The sequence below is a fragment of the Chenopodium quinoa genome, unplaced genomic scaffold (genome assembly GCF_001683475.1).
Source record: "Chenopodium quinoa cultivar QQ74 unplaced genomic scaffold, ASM168347v1, whole genome shotgun sequence".
NCBI lineage: Eukaryota > Viridiplantae > Streptophyta > Magnoliopsida > Caryophyllales > Amaranthaceae > Chenopodium > Chenopodium quinoa.
The window spans coordinates 79,181-99,005 of record NW_018742204.1 but is presented as its reverse complement, the minus strand read 5'-3'; positions in this window follow the sequence as shown (position 1 = coordinate 99,005).

Here is a 19,825-nt window from a genome sequence, read left to right as displayed (position 1 = left end):
TCAGTATCGTGGTCTGACTGAACTTGAGGGTCGTCTAGGGGACGCCTCTCTTCAGGAGTCGGTACAGACTTGGATGCCATCTCTGAAGTACTCTCCCCACAGACGGCGCCAAATGTTTCGGGGTTTTCTGATGTCCTGCGGGAGAGTTACAATTCCGAGACTGGAACCGGACGCCTGTACCTGCAAAATAACGGAGACTCCTGAGAGCTCCGCCTCCAACGGTCAAGTTAGTACCTGATTAAGGAGTAATCAATACAGAAATTAAAGTAATGAGATCTCTCTAGGTGAGAGTGCTTAGTGTTGGTAATCTGCGTCGTTAGCGAGATTAGCCGGTTGTTGATGTTCCGTAATAACTCCGTTCTTCTCTGCTTGATTACTTTTTTTCACTGCGTAATTAATGAGGATTAATTGAGTATTTATAGCCTTGAGAAGCGTGCCACTCTCTAGGTTTAAGGTAAACCTAGGGCTGATCGGGCCTCTAGACTGAATTGGGCCGGTTTTCCCATTTGGCATGGGTGGACACGTGGCGCGTCTAAATTGGTCCGTAGAGGACGTATCTGTGATTGACACGTGGCAGGCTCCTGTTGGCCTTCGTGAAGGACACGTGGCGGAACCTGGTTGGTCCACTTGTCAGACGGTGACTGGTGGATAAAAATCCCCTAATCATTAATTATATTAATTTTTGGATTCTATTTAGACTTAACTTTTAAGTCTTTTTTTAATAAATCCAATATTTTTACTTTTATTTTTTCATTTTTTACTTTTTGGGGGAGAAAGTCGGATACCCTCCATCAATAAAAAAAAATGACGAAATTTTTGCGCAAAATTAGTTATCACAATTCTTTGCACACACAAACATGCACATAAAAGTTAAAAAATGAAAAAATGATAAATAATAAATACATACTGAATAAACTCATAAGTAATATGTATATACAAACATGTCTAAATAATGAGTCTAAATAATGAGTCTGAATAAAGGCAAAGTTCAATACAAAGTCAAAATAAAAAAGCACAGGAATAAACTACGGCACTGGGGACGTACACCCATCATCTCATTGAACTGCGCCGTACGAGGAGAAACCTCTCCACCAGCTCCAGCTCAAGTCTCCTCGGGAGGTGGAAAACTCAGCACAGCACCTGTCCACCCAAGATCAACCTGAGGCTGATGCTGCGGCTGCTGAGGCTGCTGCGATGACGAGCCGACCTCGTACATCCCACCACCTCTAAGAGCCGAAGTAGCCTCTCCTTGGCCTACTGGCGTTGCATGTGCACCCTCAAATGAAGAGCCAGAGCCCTCAACCACCTCGGTACGGGCAGCCTCAGAATTACCACCTCGACCGCCAGAACCAGTACGGCGACGTCTCAAGCTAGACCTCGCCGACTCCCTCCGCACCTCAGGTCTCGTACGGGTACGAGAAGGAATGGGCTGACCCTGCAAAAGAAAATAAATCAGAAACAAGAAAAATAGAAGCAGTAATGCAAAAATAAGAAGGGAAACTACCTCCTGAACGGCGTCGTCGCGATGACATGTAGCCACATTCCTCATCCGAACGAGCTGGCTCCGGAAGTCATTTATGCACCGTGACATCACCGTGACCACCTCGCGCGAGAACTGTCAAGGAAATGAAGTCAGTAATGATGCATAACATATAGAAAAAAGTTGCAAATAAATAAAGCTTACCCGAGTCTGGTGACGAGGGATCGACCGCTCCACGAAGCGCTCACCCCCTCAGGAGTCGGAGGAATCATCTCCTCAATCGACCCGTACGTCCCCTTATAATGGATGGACATACGAGGTGGCACAAACTCAGTAGGTCTAGCCTGACAAAAGCAAATCAAAGTCAGTAAAATGTTACTTGGAGGCTACTTCACGAAAGGTAAAAGCTTAAAATTATACCGCCACTTCCTCAGCCAGTACAAGGACTGGAGCTAATAAAAACGGTAGTAGCTCCTCCTCATAGCACCGCCCAGGGATCGTATAAGATCGCCAAGGGGTACAAGCTCTCTCTGACATGCTCACAAACCTCGCGGCGTTGAACATGTGACGCGGTGGAGGAGCAGGAAAGACAAAGTGTCCGAGGAATGCTGAATAGCAACCCTCTCTCCAAGGTATGCGATCGGTCTATATGTCCCCAAGAAATAGTGACGCTCAACAGTATACTGCGCAGCTAGCCCAGGGACAACCAAGCCGACCCACGGCCGATACAGCACGTCAGGCTCCTGCAAAGAATGCCTATCAGATAAGAATCCATCGAAGGTATGTGAAAGTGTTCAAGTATGTAAAAGAACCATACCGAGATGATCCAATCTCAGACATAAGTAGTAGACATCCCAGCACATCGGCTTCCCCAGGAGGCACTCACTTGAAACCTACGCGGCGACGGTCTCGCCGGCGCAATCGAGGGAAAGTACTCGTAGAACAAGATCTACAAAAGGCAAAAATTATCAGCAAGTGTGTAGGGAATAAATTACAGCGTTAACCCCTAGTTTGAACCCCACTGTGATCATACACTAAAGCACGGTGGCGTCCAAATGGGAAGAAGATAGAGCAAAAGAGTCGCCAACAAGTTTTAGGAACTCGTAAACCGTTCACAGAGTGAAGGTTACACCCCTTAACGATCCAAGGGATTGTCAAATCCATAAGGTCTAGAACCAAATAAGGGTTCGGGGATGAAGGTACAAATCCAACCTAAAAGAGATTGAACCTGTCCTAAAAATAGGCCTCTACTTTATTCTGATCGTATTCATGTGTGCTTTTTAACTAACATGTAATCAATAGGATTACCCTAAACATGTTTATCTATGTTGGTTGAATATTAATGCACAAATAAATATATTATTGGCAATCACTTGAATTACAATCATAATTAACCCTAACAAGATTATTAATATCTTATTAAGCGTGATTACAAGTATCAAATTCCCTTTAAACATGCATAAAAGGCGTGATCAAGCAATAAAAATATAAATATATCAAGCAACAGAATAATAATAAATATCATGACAATAAAATTATAATCATCATAATAATAATCATAAATAAAATAATCATCATAAAAATAATAATAATCATGTAATTATTATAATTATAATAACAATTATAGCAATAATAAAACTATAATCACAATCAAAACAATCATAAAGCATAATAAATATAGCAAGATCCTAGGCATGATACTAACAAGATTTATAACAAACCCTAGAATATAACTAAGCAATAAAAATCAAATCTTTAACTCTAACATGATACTAACAATCATAAATATAAGGAAGAACATAGGAAGCATCGCAGGAATCATAATAAGCATATTTGATATTATAACTTTTTCCCTAAACATGATACTAGGAATATCATAATAACAATCTAAACATGATTTCTACATCATAATATCAATTAAAACCATTAAAGCACTTACTTTGATGCCTCGTACCTCTTTCTAATAACAAAATACACACGTTAGTAACTTCAAGGAAAATAATAAACAAACAATTAAGTTAAATAATGGAAATAGAGATTTGAGACCAAACCCTCAGAAATTAAACCTTTCACGTCTAGGGCGAAGACAACTTTGAATATGGCTAGGTGTTTCTAGATCTTGTGAATCGGAATTTTGTATTTAAAAAAGCTATTTTTAGAAGAAGAAAGAGAAAGAGATGAATGAATGATTAAGAGAGAATGAGAGAGAATTAATGATTGCGAATGAAAACTGATTGTAGGTGAATATTAATTAAAACTGATTGTTGATGAATGAAAACGGAGTTTTTACGTCGTTATTTATAGAGAAAATTAGCCAAAAAGATAAATTAACAAAACAGTGTCCTGGCGCAACTGAAACAGAGTTGGCGCCAACCCTGGCTAACTGGCGCCAGGCACCAACACTAGCGCCAGGCGCCAATGGCTGGCGCCAGGCGCCAATGCCTAGAGACAGGCTCTAGGCCTGTTTTTGACGCGTTTTCGAAAATCAGATAAGTTTGTCGTACTGGAGGATAAAATCGTATCATTTCCTCAAAAATGCTTTTTGATTTTAATTAAAACTCTGAAAAGTCAACAAAAAGTCAATTTATCAATGCTAATTGAATTAGAAATGAAAAGAACCTTCTAGAAGAATCTAGAAGACTAAAACCATTCCTAATTGCATTAGGAATGATAAATCATATTAGGCCCTCCCCTAGATTATTGGGACGCATATAAAGCTCAAACCGGGCCTAGTTTGGTAAATTGGCCATAACTTCCTCAATATTCATCGGAATTGGGCTTATAATATATCGTTGGAAAGCTCTTGTCAAGCCTCATCCAACTACATTACTATTGGACCCATATCATGGACCAAACAAACTGGATTGGCTGTTTTCTTAAAATAAGTTTTCAAAAACAGAGAAAAGAAAAGAAATTAAAACTATCCGTAACACTAGACTTTCCAAACTTTCGCTTCATTCGATTATGATTCGACGTGAAAGGTACTCATCACTGGGTTTGGTTTTGGGGAGACACAAATGGGTGTCTACAGAAGCCCCCACTTTGACTGAGTTTGGAGAAACGCGAGTTTCAAAAACAAAAGTCAAAGTAGAAATAGGGACGGAGAATGATTCAGAACGTTCTGCGATCCTAAATCACTCTTGTAATGCCGATACCTGCAAAACTAGCGTTAGTTAAACAGATAAAAGAGTTAAGAAATGTGTATCTTTCATCGTCGATAACACGTCTCTGAAAGTAACCGATTGTTGTTGTATCATTGTTGTTTTGATGACCTCCTCCAAGCTAGAGAATGCCATCCCGCTTGGAAACCTCTACGCCCGTAACTGCTTCCAAATTTGGAAGATTGCTTCGCCTGAAACGATCCTCCTCCGCTTTGATAATATTCCACGTCCATGGGAATACTATTGAAGGTTGTTTCACTTGAAACAATCCTCAGTTGTTTGTGACAACTCTCCACAATCTAGGGAACACCACCTTGCTATTTCGATGTTCACTCGTCTCTGAATAAAGAGCTTCTTTTTTAATATGTTCTTTTGATATGTTCACACGCCTCTGAACAAAGAGCTTCTTTTCTTTTTTTTTATATGTTCACACGTCTCTGAACAAAGAGATTTGATGATATGTCCACGCATCTCTGAACAAAAGAGCTTGATAATATGCCCACGCGTCTCCGGAGCAAAGAGCTTTGACTGAAATGCCCACACGTCTCTGGAGCAAAAGAGCTTTGATGGAGATGTTCACGCGTCTCTGAACAATAGAGCTTCGGTACTTGAACGTTTGTTGCGATATTGTTTTGAAGGAAAAATTCCGAAGACCAACGTTTGTCGATCTCTAAAGCTCGCCTGAACTTTGTTTCCGCTAAAACCAGTATGTCGGTGTTTCCGTGATTAGGCGCTTTAAGCTAAGTGAGACGATCTTTCATCAGGTCGACCACTTATTGTGATTGTAATCAAACTGACTACTTAATCATGTCAAATTGCTTATAGGGGCTAACTGGCGTACCAAGGAACCCGAAATTGTTGTTTGAGGTCGAAATCACCTTTTTGATAGGCTTCGAGCTCTGTCGCCGAACGTTGTGATGGGGTCTTCCCTATTCTGCTGCACCTGTATTTATTTTTTACTATAGAACTTTGCTAATTTCTTTAACCATCTTAGGGTTGACCTAAGGCTTAATTATCTTAGGGTTGACCTAAGGTTTAATGTTGCTTGACTCAATAACTTGACACGACTCAAGGTATAAACTTGACTCGATGTGATCGATTGACTCGAGGTTGACTCGACTCAAAGTGAAATGACACGTGTGACTCATGACACGTGTGTACATAGTGTTGATTATGCGACTCGAAAATGCAAAAAAGCAAAAAATTTCCGTCATTTTTGTGGACGGTACCGATTTTCTCCCGAAAAAGAAAGACGCGAAAAAGAATCGAAGTTTTGAAGGTGCATGTTGAATGAGCTTAGTCAAATGTTGTTTGATACTATCTCTCAAGGTGCAAGGATTAATCCATCCTAGGCTATCTCAACTGTTAACTCAATGATGAAAGTATTTGGGTAACTTAGGCACGGAGGCTAAGCACTTCATACTTCGTGATGCAATGACAATTATGATTGATGAGCGATTTTGATAAGGCATGCTTCAGCGTTGTGTTAAGATTTCATGACAAAGGGTTCTTAAGGGAAAATATATTTGGTCATGTATCTGTTATGTGTGTGAAAGTGACACTAAAGCTAGGCCACAAAGGTTAAGTGTGTGGAGAAAATATTATTTAAAAGAGTCAAATGGTGGTGATTCTTAGGCTAGGTAAGCTAATGATGTAGGGATCAAGCCCCCAGGTCTAACTCTACATGGATAGGGATGAGCATAGGAAATCTCTTGATATGATCATGATGTAAGTGTGTGAATGTGAATATGAATGCATGTTTATTACAGCCACACCTCGATGTGAGGTTGCCTACGTATCCGTTAGGGATCAGGCCGAACGTAGCTCTAGCCGAACCTCGCACAAGTACGTGTATACCTCAAAAAGGTCTTTTAAGGTTTTTAACGTGGTTAGGCTAAAGGTTATAGAAGAAAGGGATAAAAAGGCTCAAGACCCTCGATAAGCCCCCAAGGTGTGCAAACTTGCTATTGAGTATTTGTATTTTTATGCTTGAGTTTCTACTCTTTTTTAGCTCTCTTTTTTTTTTTGCTTTAGCATTTATTTTATTTTTATAAGTGTGGGCAATCCCAATCATGCGGTCTATCACTCACTTGGCATTCATGTTTCCCGGGCACGGTTCCGAGCTCTCCATAAGAGACGCAATCTGAGACGTGTTCTTATCAAAGATATTTTCATATCAAAAACATTGGAACACTTGCCCTTTTGTACACTTTTATTTATTTATTACTATTTTTTTATTGCTTTTTTTTTGCTATTTTATTGTTTTGAATTTGCTCAAGCTTTCTTTAGAATTGCATAAGTTGCACACCATCCCATCCCAAAGTTAGGTAGATGTAGGTTGAAAAAATGAAAGGTCTATCGTTAGACGAGGCTCAAAGTGGTTTATGAAGAAAGCATGTATAATTGAAGGGTGAAAGGTAATATGATGTGGCTACAAGGGGTGCCTCAAATCGTTGGTATACCTTGTGCTTAGTTCGACATGAATTTTTTTTATTTTTTTATTTTTTAATGCAATGCAATGTGATGATCATATATAAGGAAATGAATGCTCATTTTTATTAAAGGAAAAAATATATAATGATCCTACAAAATAAATCTAAGGAGAATAAAAAGGTGTCTATGCTTGACTTATTGGGGAAAGGGTAAAGTAAAAAGAAATAGAAAAAGGAGGTCATGAAATCTTGTCGTTGAAGCTTGCCTCTTGTCTTGTGTTGCTTCCTTTATCATCACTCGCTCTTCTTGTTAACTGGAGGCATGGGAAGCTTGTTATTATCAATCAAATGTTTGATAGCCTCCTTTAGCTTCCAACAGCTCTCAGTAGCATGACCCCTACCTTGATGGTACTTGCAGTGTTCGTCTGGATTCCAACTAGGCGATCTCTTCTCAAGTGGGGGATCTTGAATAGGTCTAATGAAAGTAATGATTCCCTTGGCATTGAGTCGATTGAAAGCATCATCGTAGCTAATTCAAATAGGGGTGAAATCCTTTCTCAGTTGCTTTCGATTACCCATGTCTAGGATCTCACAAGGTCGAAAGTACCAACACTATTACTAGAGTAGGTGTTTTCGGAAGAAGAAGGATAGTCGTTCTTTCTCCCTTTACAGCCACTGTTACTATTGTTACTAATCTTGGCCTTCTTGTCGTAAGAAGGAACGTGAAGGAGACTTGAATCAATGAAGTCTTGAACACGATCTTTGAGGGCGAGACATACTTCGGTGGTACGACCACGACCTCTATGGTATCGACAATAAGAATTTTGATCCCAATTGGGAAACCGTTTTCCAGGCGGAGGGTCTTGACTGGGACCAATGGGGTGGATAAGACCTTGATCGTGAAGATAGTTGAAAGCTTCATTGCAAGTCATTCTTATTGGTGTGTATTCTTCAATGGTCCGTTTTTCCTGTGGCTTAGGAGCATTGAGTTCTTCATTAAACTCTTGGTGAGAATTTTGTTCGATAACCGTCACCCGATTTGCTAATCCTTCTACCACATTCAAGAGCATGACAACGACATCTTGTAATTTTCGAACGTCCTCTTTTATATTTGACGTGTCTTCTCTGGTATTATCTAAGAAAAGACTTTCATCCTCCCCAATCATGGCCACCTCATCGAGAGAGGTTATATAAGCTGTCTTGATCATGGGCTCTCCTACAGGTGTGATAAGAAGTGATGGATCGAAGGATGTTTGATTTTTTTCGATGGCTAGAATCTCAGAAGTTTCATTGTTATCGATAAGATCTTGAATAGCTTCTTTGAGTTTCCAACACTCCTCGGTGTCGTGACCTTTTCCTTGATGATATATGCAATGCTTATTAGGATCCCACTTGGGTGGCCTGGCTTCTGGAACTGGATCTTTGATAGGCCCTATGGGCATGACTAGTCCTTTGAGATGTAGCTTCTCGAAAGTCGTTTCATAACTCATACCAAGTGGAGTGGACACCCTTTTTGATCTTTGGATTCGTGGTTTAGAGGCGTTCGTGGAATGTACCTCATTAATGGGAGAGGAAAAAGAAGGATGGTCGTTCTTCTTTCCTCTCGCACCATTATCTTTCAAAAGGTCATCTTCAATGTCAATGCCTATGTTATACACAGCCTTGAAAGTATTCAAGTTGTGTTGGTACTTTAAGTGTTTTGAATACTTCCCTTGGTGATTCTTGATAAACATCCTCACAAATTCTTTTTCGGTAGGAGCCTTGACCATACTTCCCTTGGTGATTCTTGATAAACATCCACACAAATTCTTTTCCCTCCATTTATTGAAGAAAGACGTGAACCCTTTGTTTTCCTTGTTTTAAAATCTCAAGTTGTCTGTGGTCTGTTTCGTCTTGGATGTTGCACTTGTATCTATCTATGAAAGCGTTTGTTATCGACTCCCAAGAAGAGGTTTTTTCTTTCTCGAGAGAAAAGAACCATTGTTGACAAACGGTTTTGAGAGATAGTGGGAACAGAGGGGGGAAAACCTTCTTATCGATACCTGATAAGTGGTTTATTTGACCACTTATTGTGTAAATTTAAACCCGATTTTGCGATCATTTCCCCTCATTCTAACCCAATTTTGAATGAAAATGTTTTGTCTCGGCTTTCCCCCCCTCTTGGTTTGTGTTTGTCCATGTTTTGCAGGTCTATGGACTCAATTAGGCAGGCTTTCGGTGCATGAATCGTGTTTAAGACAAGAGGATTGAAGATTGGAGAGGGCGCTCCAGGGGAGCGGGCGTGCACCTCTCATGGAGCGGGCGCTCCTTGACTCTAGCCACATTCTGCCCAAGTTCAGGTGCTGTTAAGAGCGGGCGCTACTCCCTTTGAAGATTGAATCTGCCCATGCTGCTGGAACAGGGGAGCGGGCGTGCATTATGTGAGGAGCGGGCGCTCCTCCCTGACACTTTCAAATCTGATCCTTCATTGAAGCATTCTGGAGAGGGCGTGCAGCCGAAAGGAGCGGGCGCTCCTCATTGTGGAGCGGGCGCTCCTCGCTGGGAATCCGTTTTCTTTTGACGGATTTCCCTATGTGTTTCGGGGAGTATAAATACTTCCCCTTTAGCTCATTTAAAGAGGGGGTACAGTAGCCTAGTTTTCAAAAACCTCTCTTAGTTTGAAACATTCCTTAGGATTAATTTAGCTTAGTTTTCATCAAATCAAATCAATATATTAGTGAAATTCAAGAATTATTCTCAAAGTTTGGCAATTTGTATTCAACATTTGAAGCTTCAATTAGTAATTTCTCCAACCTTCTTCCTTTTAATTTCAGATTTTATTTGGTATTTGCATGTTGTTTAAATCTTCTTAGTTCTTGGTAATTTGTTATTGGATTATAGTTATTTCAATTGTTAACCACTTTTCCCCAATTATTGAAGTATTTAGAACCCTAATTCTTGATTGCATGTTGATAAACATGAGTTGTGAGTAGTCTTCTTGCTAGGGGTTGGGTGAAGGTCGACCTTTTGGTAACTATGCAAATGTGGGAGAAGCATTGATGTTTGTATTGCAATTAAATTGATTATATGAGATTGCTTGTTAGTTCCTCATGATAGGTTTAGCTACCCTTGACTAAGGAGCTTGATAGTATGATATGCCTAATTTGACATGGAAGTGTAAATTGAGTACGTCATTACTTATTGTAATTTGATTATGTATCATCTATTGCTAAACTAATGAGGAATCTAAGTTTAGTAGTGTGTGTTGTTTTCTAATTGCATGAGGTTGATTTTACATATAGTCCATGCTATATCTTGTCTATTTTACTCCCCGTTTGCCTATTTGCCTTGGTTGAGTGGATCTCATTCCCTAGTATCTTTAATTCATTGATTTAGAACCATTGTTTGTTTATCTTCTTGACGAACCCCAATTCACCAATTGACTTCGAGTTAGCTTAAGTGTAAAGATCTTTGGCAATCATATCCCGTTCCTTGTGGACCGAACTCTTACTTGTCATTATGCTTGGTTTGTAAGGTGTTTGTTAATAAATGTGTTTGATTGAGTGTGGAATGTACGACCGTTCTAACGCCCATCAAAATGGCGTCGTTGCCGGGGACCAGTGTTGTTGATAGCTAATTGATTACTTGAGTCTAGTTCACCATAAAAAAAATTTCAAAAAGATTGTTTCTTTTTTGCTACACTTGTAGCCTTGGTACTAATTGCGTTTGTTGAGAGTGTATGCGCAGAACTCATAACAGGATCTTGATACCTTACGATTCCGAGATTGAGCAAACTTATAGAAGGAGAAAAAGAGCCGGTTCTAGGCCATTTACTACTCCCCCAGCTAGGGAGACCAATTTCGAGGAGGGTCGAGATCAAATGGGTGACGCGGAACCACCACCTCAAAGACCTTTAAAGGAGTTGGGAACTCCGGGAGCTTATAGAGCTTCAAGCGGCATTGCTCCACCCGTTACTCAAGCCAATGACTTCGAGATTCGGCCCGCAATGATTAATTTGATTGAAAGGAGGCAATATAGTGGAGCAAAACATGAGAGCCCTCTTGCACACTTGAACGAGTTCGAAAAATATTGGAACACGATCAAGGTAAATGGGGTAACTCAAGAGTTTGTGAGACTAAAGTTGTTTCCTTTTTCTTTGATAGGAAGAGCTCTTGAATGGCTTGAGAAGGAGGTGAGGCCTAACTCCTTGAGAACTTGGGACGAGGTCACCACGGCTTTCTTAGGAAGATTATATTCCCAAAAGAAGACGGCCGAGGCAAGAGCTTTGATCCAAGGTTTTCGTCAAAAAGCTAGTGAAACCATTTATGAAGCATGGGAACGATACAAGGAATATCAAAGGGAGTGCCCTCATCATGGCATTCCGTCATATCAAGTGCTTCAAATTTTCTATGGGGGCTTGAGCCCACAAGGAAAGACTAGCTTGGATGCAGGAGCGGGTGGCCCGATTATGAACAAGACGGAGGAGCAAGTCATAGAGATAATTGAGGATGTGGAGAGGCACCACATGGATTGGCAAGAAGGAGAGAAAGATTCTCTAAACAAGGGAGGAAATGCGGTTTACTCCGTTGATCACCTTAATGCCATCAACAATTTGACCTCCCAAATCGCCAACCTTGGAAAGGAGATGACGTCCATTAAGGCAAAACTAGAGACCTCTAGTTCAACACAAGAGCATCCCTCCCAATCTAAGGGGAGAGGTATGAATTCTAACTCTTCTCCCTCTACTTCTAATAACATGCCTCATGGATGTTTGTTTTGTGAAAATTGTGGGTCTTATGACCATGATACCTCTTCTTGTAATTATGATTTCCAACCCCAACCCCAATACGAAGATGGTAATGAAAATTAAAATGAACAAGTCAATGCCTTGTCTTATGATAATAGACATAGGAATGACAATCAAAGATACTTACCACCAAATAGAAGAGAACAAGGGGGGAATTCCTATAACCAAAGAGGAAATGATTACGATTACCATAATCAAAATCAATGGGGAAGTAGGAACCAAAGGGACCAAAATCCCCAAGGTAACTACAACCAACAAGGTGGTTATGGTAACCATAATCATAATAATCAAGGAAACTATGGGAATCAAGGGCAATTTCACCAAGGGGGAAACTCTAATAATCGGAACAATTGGAACAACAATAATAATAGAGGTTCTTCTAATCAAAATACGTCCAATTCGAATGTTAGAGGTAATAGGGCTTCCCAAGACAACCACTATGCACAAGCACCACATAGTAGGTCTAGCTTGGAGGAAATGATGGAAAATCAAACTAAAATGTTCAATTCTTTCATGGCCTCAAGTGAAAAGAAATTTAGTGAAGTGATGACCCATAATAAAATGCTAGAGACACAAATTTTACAATTGGCCAATGCTTTGAAGGAAGGGACTAGCACTTCTAAACTACCACCCGAAGGACTAGATCCTAAGAGGCCCGTAAATGTTATATCAACAAGGAGTGGTAAAGTTTTGGAAGAAAGTGTTCCTAAAAAAAGCAATGAGAGAATGAACATGAGTGAGCCTCCCTTTAAAAGTGATTTTGAACAAGAGAGAGAGCAAAACCATGAGAATGAAAAGGAGAAAGAATGTGAGAAAGAAAAAGAATTTGAGAAAGAGAAAGATTTTGAAAAAGAGAGTGAAGAGAGAAGAGAAAAAGAGAGAGAAACAAAACAATTGCAAAAACTACCATATCCTCACAAATTTGTTAGAAACAAATTAGATGTGCAATTTGGAAAATTTCTTGAAACATTGAAACAAATTCACCTTACAATTCCTTTTACCGATGCTATCAAGCAAATGCCTAACTATGCTAGGTTTTTGAAAGATATTTTGAGTGGAAGGAGAAAGTGTGAATTGGTTGAAACGGTGAGTCTCACCGAGAATTGTAGTGCAATTATCATGAACAAGATGCCACCCAAATTAAAAGACCTCGGTAACTTTTCTATCCCATGTGCAATATACAAGATGCAAATTGATAATGCTTTGTGTGACCTAGGGGCTAGTGTTAGCCTAATTCCATACTCGGTATACCAAAGACTTGGGATAGGGGAACTTCTACCCACCAACATCACCCTACAATTGGCCGATCGCTCTATTAAATTCCCAAAGGGTAAGGTAGAGGATGTTCCTCTAAGGGTGGGGAAGTTTGTAATCCCGGTGGATTTTGTTGTGTTAGAGATGGATGAAGATGTTAACATTCCAATAATTCTAGGAAGACCTTTTCTTGCTACTTCGGGTGCTTTAATAGATGTTCAAAGTGCTAAAATTTCACTAAAAGTAGGAGACGAGGTGATAGAATTTGATTTGAATGAGAGCATGAAATATCCAAGCTCTAGTCTTGATAATTGCATGATGATTGATACTATTGATTCTATTGTAACTTCTATGCATGAGCACTTGCTCACTACTAACGATGCCCTTGAGAATGTCCTTTTGAACAAGGAAAAGATAGGTGACCAAAGCAAAGAGATGGCATTGTATGAAGAGATGCTTGAAGGAAGTACGGAATCAAGCAATGAGCAAGTGTGCATGGGAATCACAACACATGATACATTAGAAGTAGCTACCTCAAGAGAAGGTAAGGGTTTTCCAATGGTAGAGTTGAAACCTCTACCATCACACCTAAGGTATGAGTTCTTGGGCCCCAATTCAACTTTTCCGGTTATTGTGAATTCTTCTTTGAACGAGTGCCAAACTCAAATGTTATGTGGTGTTTTGAGAGATCACCAAGGTGCTTTAGGCTATACCATAGATAACCTCAAAGGTATTAGCCCCTCTTTATGTATGCACCACATAACACTTGAGGAGGGTGCTAAGCCTTCCATTGAGAGGCAAAGGAAACTCAATCCTCAAATGGGGGAGGTGGTGAAGAAAGAAATCACCAAACTCCTTGATGCCGGCATCATCTTCCCCATTTCGAGTTCTAGATGGGTTTCCCCCGTTCATGTGGTCCCTAAAAAGGGAGGAATGACCGTAGTTGAAAATGAGAATGGTAATCTCATTTCAACTAGAACGGTGACCGGTTGGAGGATGTGCATAGACTATAGACATGTAAATGCATCCACCAACAAGGATCATTTTCCTCTCCCTTTTATCGACCAAATGCTTGAAAGACTAACCAAGCACAAGTATTATTGCTTTCTTGATGGTTATTCGGGTTTCTTTCAAATCCCTATAAACCCGGATGACCAAGAGAAAACAACTTTTACTTGTCCCTATGGAACTTTTGCATATAGGAGGATTCCCTTCGGGCTTTGCAACGCACCGGCAACCTTCCAAAGATGCATGATGAGTATTTTTGGGGACATGCTTGAAGCCGAAATGGAAGTTTTCATGGATGATTTCTCGGTAGGGGGCCTTTCATTCGAGGATTGTTTGTCCAACTTGGGCAAGTGCTTGACAAGATGTGAGAAGGTCAATTTGGTTTTGAATTGGGAGAAATGCCACTTTATGGTGGAAGAGGGAATTTTCCTTGGTCACAAGATTTCAAGCAACGGGATTGAGGTTGACAAGGCCAAAGTTGAAGTGATAGAAAAGCTTCCGCCACCAATCAATGTGAGAGGAGTAAGGTCATTTTTGGGGCATGCCGGGTTCTATAGGAGATTCATCAAGGATTTCTCACAAATTGCTAGACCCCTAAATGCTCTTCTTCAAAAAGATGCCATCTTTATTTTTGATGAAGAGTGTCTCCAAGCTTTCAACAAATTAAAGGAGGCTTTAATCTCAACTCCAATTGTGCAAGGGCCAAGATGGGATTTGCCATTTGAACTTATGTGCGATGCAAGTGATGTTGCGATTGGAGGAGTATTGGGGAAAAGGGTAGAGAAGAGGCTTCACGTGATTTACTACATGTCTAAGACCTTAAATGAAGCTCAACGGAACTACACCACAACAGAGAAAGAGTTTTTTGCCGTGGTTCATGCTTTTGAGAAGTTTTGGAACTACCTCATTGGTTCCAAAACTATTGTTTATACCGATCACGCAGCCATTAGGTACCTTATTGAAAAGAAAGAATCCAAGCCACGTCTTCTTCGGTGGGTCCTATCTCTCCAACAATTTGATGTTGAAATCCGTGATAAAAAAGGGGCCGAGAATGTGGTTGCGGACCATCTTTCCCGACTAGAGAATGTGCAATCTAGTGATGATGAAATCCCTATATGTGATGAATTGAGAGATGATATGCTTTACATCTTGAATGAAAAGGAGCTTCCTTGGTTCGCCGACTTGGTAAACTACTTGGCTTGTGGAGAATGCCCACCCGATTTCTCCAAGAATCAAAGGAAGAAGCTAAAAAGGGAAGCAAGACATTATGTATGGGATGATCCCATTCTCTACAAACGAGGAGTAGATGGTTTGCTCCGTAGGTGTGTCCCGGATGAACAAGTGCAAGGAGTGCTCAAGATGTGCCATTCCGATCCATGTGGAGGGCATATGGGAGCCAACAAAACTGCATTGAAAATCTTGCATAGCGGTTTGTGGTGGCCTCACATCTTCAAGGACGCTTGGGGATTTGTGAAGACTTGTGACCGGTGTCAACGAACCAGCAACATATCCAAGCGCAATGAGATGCCCCAACAACCGATTCTTGAGCTTGAGGTATTTGATGTATGAGGTATGGATTTCATGGGGCCATTCCCAAATTCTCATGGGAATCAATACATCCTTGTGGCGGTCGACTATGTATCAAAATGGGTGGAAGCCATTGCCTCCCCAACTAATGACCACAAGGTTGTCATGAAGATGTTCAAAAAAGTCATATTTCCAAGATTCGGTATTCCAAGGGCGGTGGTGAGTGACAATGGTTCACATTTTTTTCATAGTGCTTTTCAAAAGATTCTAAGAAAGCACGGGGTCCACCAAAGATTCGGCCTTACCTATCATCCACAAACAAGTGGACAAGCGGAAGTGTCTAACCGTAAAATAAAGCTAATCCTCGAGAAGACGGTTGCTAAGAACAGGAAGGATTGGTCAGAAAAGCTTGATGACGCTCTATGTGCATATAGAACGGCGTACAAGACCCCAATAGGCACAACTCCATATCGTCTAGTGTATGGAAAATCTTGTCATCTACCGGTGGAGCTTGAGCACCGGACCCAATGGGCGACCAAGAAGATTAATTTCGACTTGGCTAGCGCGGGAGAGCAAAGATGGCTTGATTTGCATGAGCTTGAAGAGCTAAGGTTGGAAGCCTATGAGTGTGCTAGCAACTATAAGAATCGCACTAAGGATTGCCACGACCGGAACATTGAAAAGAAAGCATTTCTAAAAGGCGATAAGGTACTCCTCTACAATTCTAGGATGAAATTGTTTCCCGGGAAACTTTTATCAAGGTGGAGTGGACCCTTTGTTGTCAAGGAACTGTTTCCTCATGGAGCCGTGGAAGTTTGGGATATGAACGGCAAGAGATCTTTCAAGGTGAATGGGCATCGCCTCAAGCTTTACTACGAGGGTGCTCATGTGGGTGTTTTAGAATCAACTCAATGTAATCTTACCTCCTGAGTGTGGAGGTTGTCAAGCTATTGACGTTAAAGAAGCGCTTCCGGGAGGCAACCCGAGTAAAAAAAAAGAAAAAAAAAAAGAGAGAGAGAAGAGAGAGTCAAGAAAATAAAAGGAGTGAAAAATAAAACAATGAATGAGAGAAGAAAAGAATATGAGTGTTGGGAATATCTGATTTTGGCCAATATTGTTGAATTTTGTTCTTGTGGTTTTGATATAGGTACTTGAAGCAAAAAGAGCCGAAGAAAACAAAACAGGAAGATGTCACCAGCTAGGAGCGGGCGCTCCAACACAACTGCAAGCCCGCTCCTAGCTCAATGTACGAAACAGTAGGCTTCAAGACTGGTAGGAGCGGGCGCTCCAACTCAACTGCACGCCCGCTCCTGTCTGGGTTAGCAAACAGGTTTCCAATATAGCATTAGAGCGGGCGCTCCACTATCATTGCACGCCCGCTCCTATCAAATGCCGTAGCCAAAATTGATTTCAGGAGCGGGCGCTCCAACTCACCTGCACGCCCGCTCCTTGCTGGGTCAGAAAGTCAGATTCTCAACTTCGGCTTGGAGCGGGCGCTCCAACATCTCTGCACGCCCGCTCCAACACGGTTTTAAAGCAGGCAGAATCTCTTTCTCAGTTAGAAGCGGGCGCTCCTACCCTTCTGCACGCCCGCTCCTACCTGTCCGGGTAAAAAAAAAAAAAGAGGAACTTATCTCTCTTTTAATCACTTTACCCATCATTCCTCACCTCTCATTCAAACATTCATACTCTCTCTCCTCCTTCCCATCTACTTCCCTCTCTAAAAACCTCATATTCTCCAACTTCTCTCTTCATTTTCATTATCAAATCTCATTTTTCTTCAACCGAAATTCACAAATTCTTAATCTACATCAAATTCTCTCTCCAAAAAACCATAATTTCATAAAAATTTGGGCAAAAATTTCGAAGACCCACAAGTGGGAATTGAAGAAAATCAATAGGGAAAGGGGCAAGCTTGCTAGTAAAGGAGGAATTTGAGGAAATTGGAGGATTTTAGAGTATTTTCATACTCAAAGTGGTATAATTTTCTTCCTTACTTCACTTTCCCTCTTAAACCTAAGGGTTTTTCTTCAATATTTCTCTCAATTTGTTATTTCATGATTGTTGTGTAATTAGTTGCATGATTAGGTGATTTAAACAAAATTTCTTGCCTTTGATAATTAAATTGTTGGTTTTTGTGGATAATTGTGGAGTAAGGGAATGGCTTGTGCATGAAAAATTAATTATAATTTGTGAATTTGTGAATTTTTGTGTGAGAATTGTTGTGTTAAGATTGTTGGTTGGTTGTGTGGAATTATTATTGAATTGTGAGCAGGTACCTTGGTTTAATTTGGGGGATTTGAAGTTAAGGAGGTTGTGTTTGTTGAATTTTGGTGCTTGTGTGAGGAGTTTTGAGTGAACCCTTTTTACTCCTTTTTCCAAATTTTGTCAAGATGGTGCTAAGATTATTTGGAGGTGCGGGAGGAAAGAAAAGAAAGACTTCCAGCATCCAAATATCCGAAAACCAAAACCAAAACCAAACTCAAAACCAAGACAATGCTCCTCCTCCCATTAGAATCCCCGAAAAATTTAAAAAGTATCACTTCGAGCTTTCAAAACGAAAAATCCTTCCAACAAGATTTTACGACCAATCAACTTGCCATCTTTTAGGGATAGATGAAGGAATTCAGCGAGTGGCCGATAATTTCGGATGGTTAAACTACCTCAAGAAGAGGGAGCTAACCTACGAATCGATCACTCTCGAGTTCCTTTCAACCTTAACCATGCGCCGAATCAATGGTGAGGGAGAGCCTCTTGAGTGCGAAATTAAGTTTAGACTTTTCAATCAAGAAAAGACTCTAACCTTAACTCGCCTCAATGAAATATTTGAGTGGCCCGTGTATAATCAAATAGACAACCCCGATAGTTTCTACCTTTCTAGCTACGAAGAGCAAAATTGGTGGAATACTATCGCGGAGTATCCTAATTTCACCACCCGGTCTAGCCACGCTAGCCACATTGTCCACCCCGTACTCCGTATATTTATGAGAATTATGGGGTACGCTTGTTTCTCGAAACAAGATCTCGGGAAGCTAACAAAAGAGGAGATCAAATGCCTCTTTATAGCTTCCCGATTTGAGGGGGACCTTGAGGGTAATGTGAACATGGGATACTTGTTTATCCAAAGGTGCCTTGAGATTAAGAGAAGTACGGAGTTTAGAGGGGAGATAAAATGTGGTGGCATGATCACAATAATTGCCAAGTCTTTGGGTTTCGCTAATTGGGTTGAGCAATTAACCCCGATGAACGGGTCCAATGTCCTTGACCTTGCCGGACTTGCATTTGTTTTTACCGTTCCCTTCTCTTCTTTTCCCATCATGTGTAACACCGAGGCCGGTGTCGAGTTCTGGCTTGGGGGGGGAGATGTTTCTCATTGTGTCCATCTATCGTGGGAACGGTAATCAAATGTCTAGCTTGGGGGAAGTCTTGGGGTCTTTGTGTCTAGGGTAGTTTTCGGTTTTGATAGGAAATGTGCTTTCTTGTGATGCCTTTTGTGCTACGTATGGAGAAATTTGAGATTGTATGTGGAATGTTTGGCATGAAAGGCTTAGTCTAGCCTTTGGGACTTGTGGTAGGATTCATAAGGTACTATGTTCTAGTTTGCATGCCTATATTAGGTTGGTTGTTACCCTTTTCACGTTGTTATGGCATGCCTAGGCTAGAACAATTGCATATTGATGTTTTTGTCTCACTTCTCTTTATGAGTGTGCTATTTGGAGCATCTTATCTATGGCTTTGATATGATCATGCTTTGGTTGGTTTGATTGTTGGTTGGTATCATGGTTGATTGGCATTGTTCTTGGTCTTGCTTGATGATGAATTTTGATGATGATTTCCCTTAATATCCAAATTTCTTTTTCTTATCCTCTAACCCCTCTAACATCCAGATTCCCTAATATCCAAATTCCCTAATATCCAAATCCCTAATATCCAAATTCTTTAATTAGTTTCTCTTTCCCCCATTTTCAACCTTTTTCCAAAAAAACAAAAGAAAAAAAAGGGATTTTGTTTGCCTTTGATCGGTTTGCAATGATGATATTGAATTGTATGTGGTGGATGTTTGTTTTCTTTTCGTAATAAAACTTCGAGCATGGTTTAGATGCCCATGGTGGAACATAGAATTGGTTAGTTTAGGCTAGTGTGAGAATAACTTTCCCGAATGTGCGAAACTTAAAGT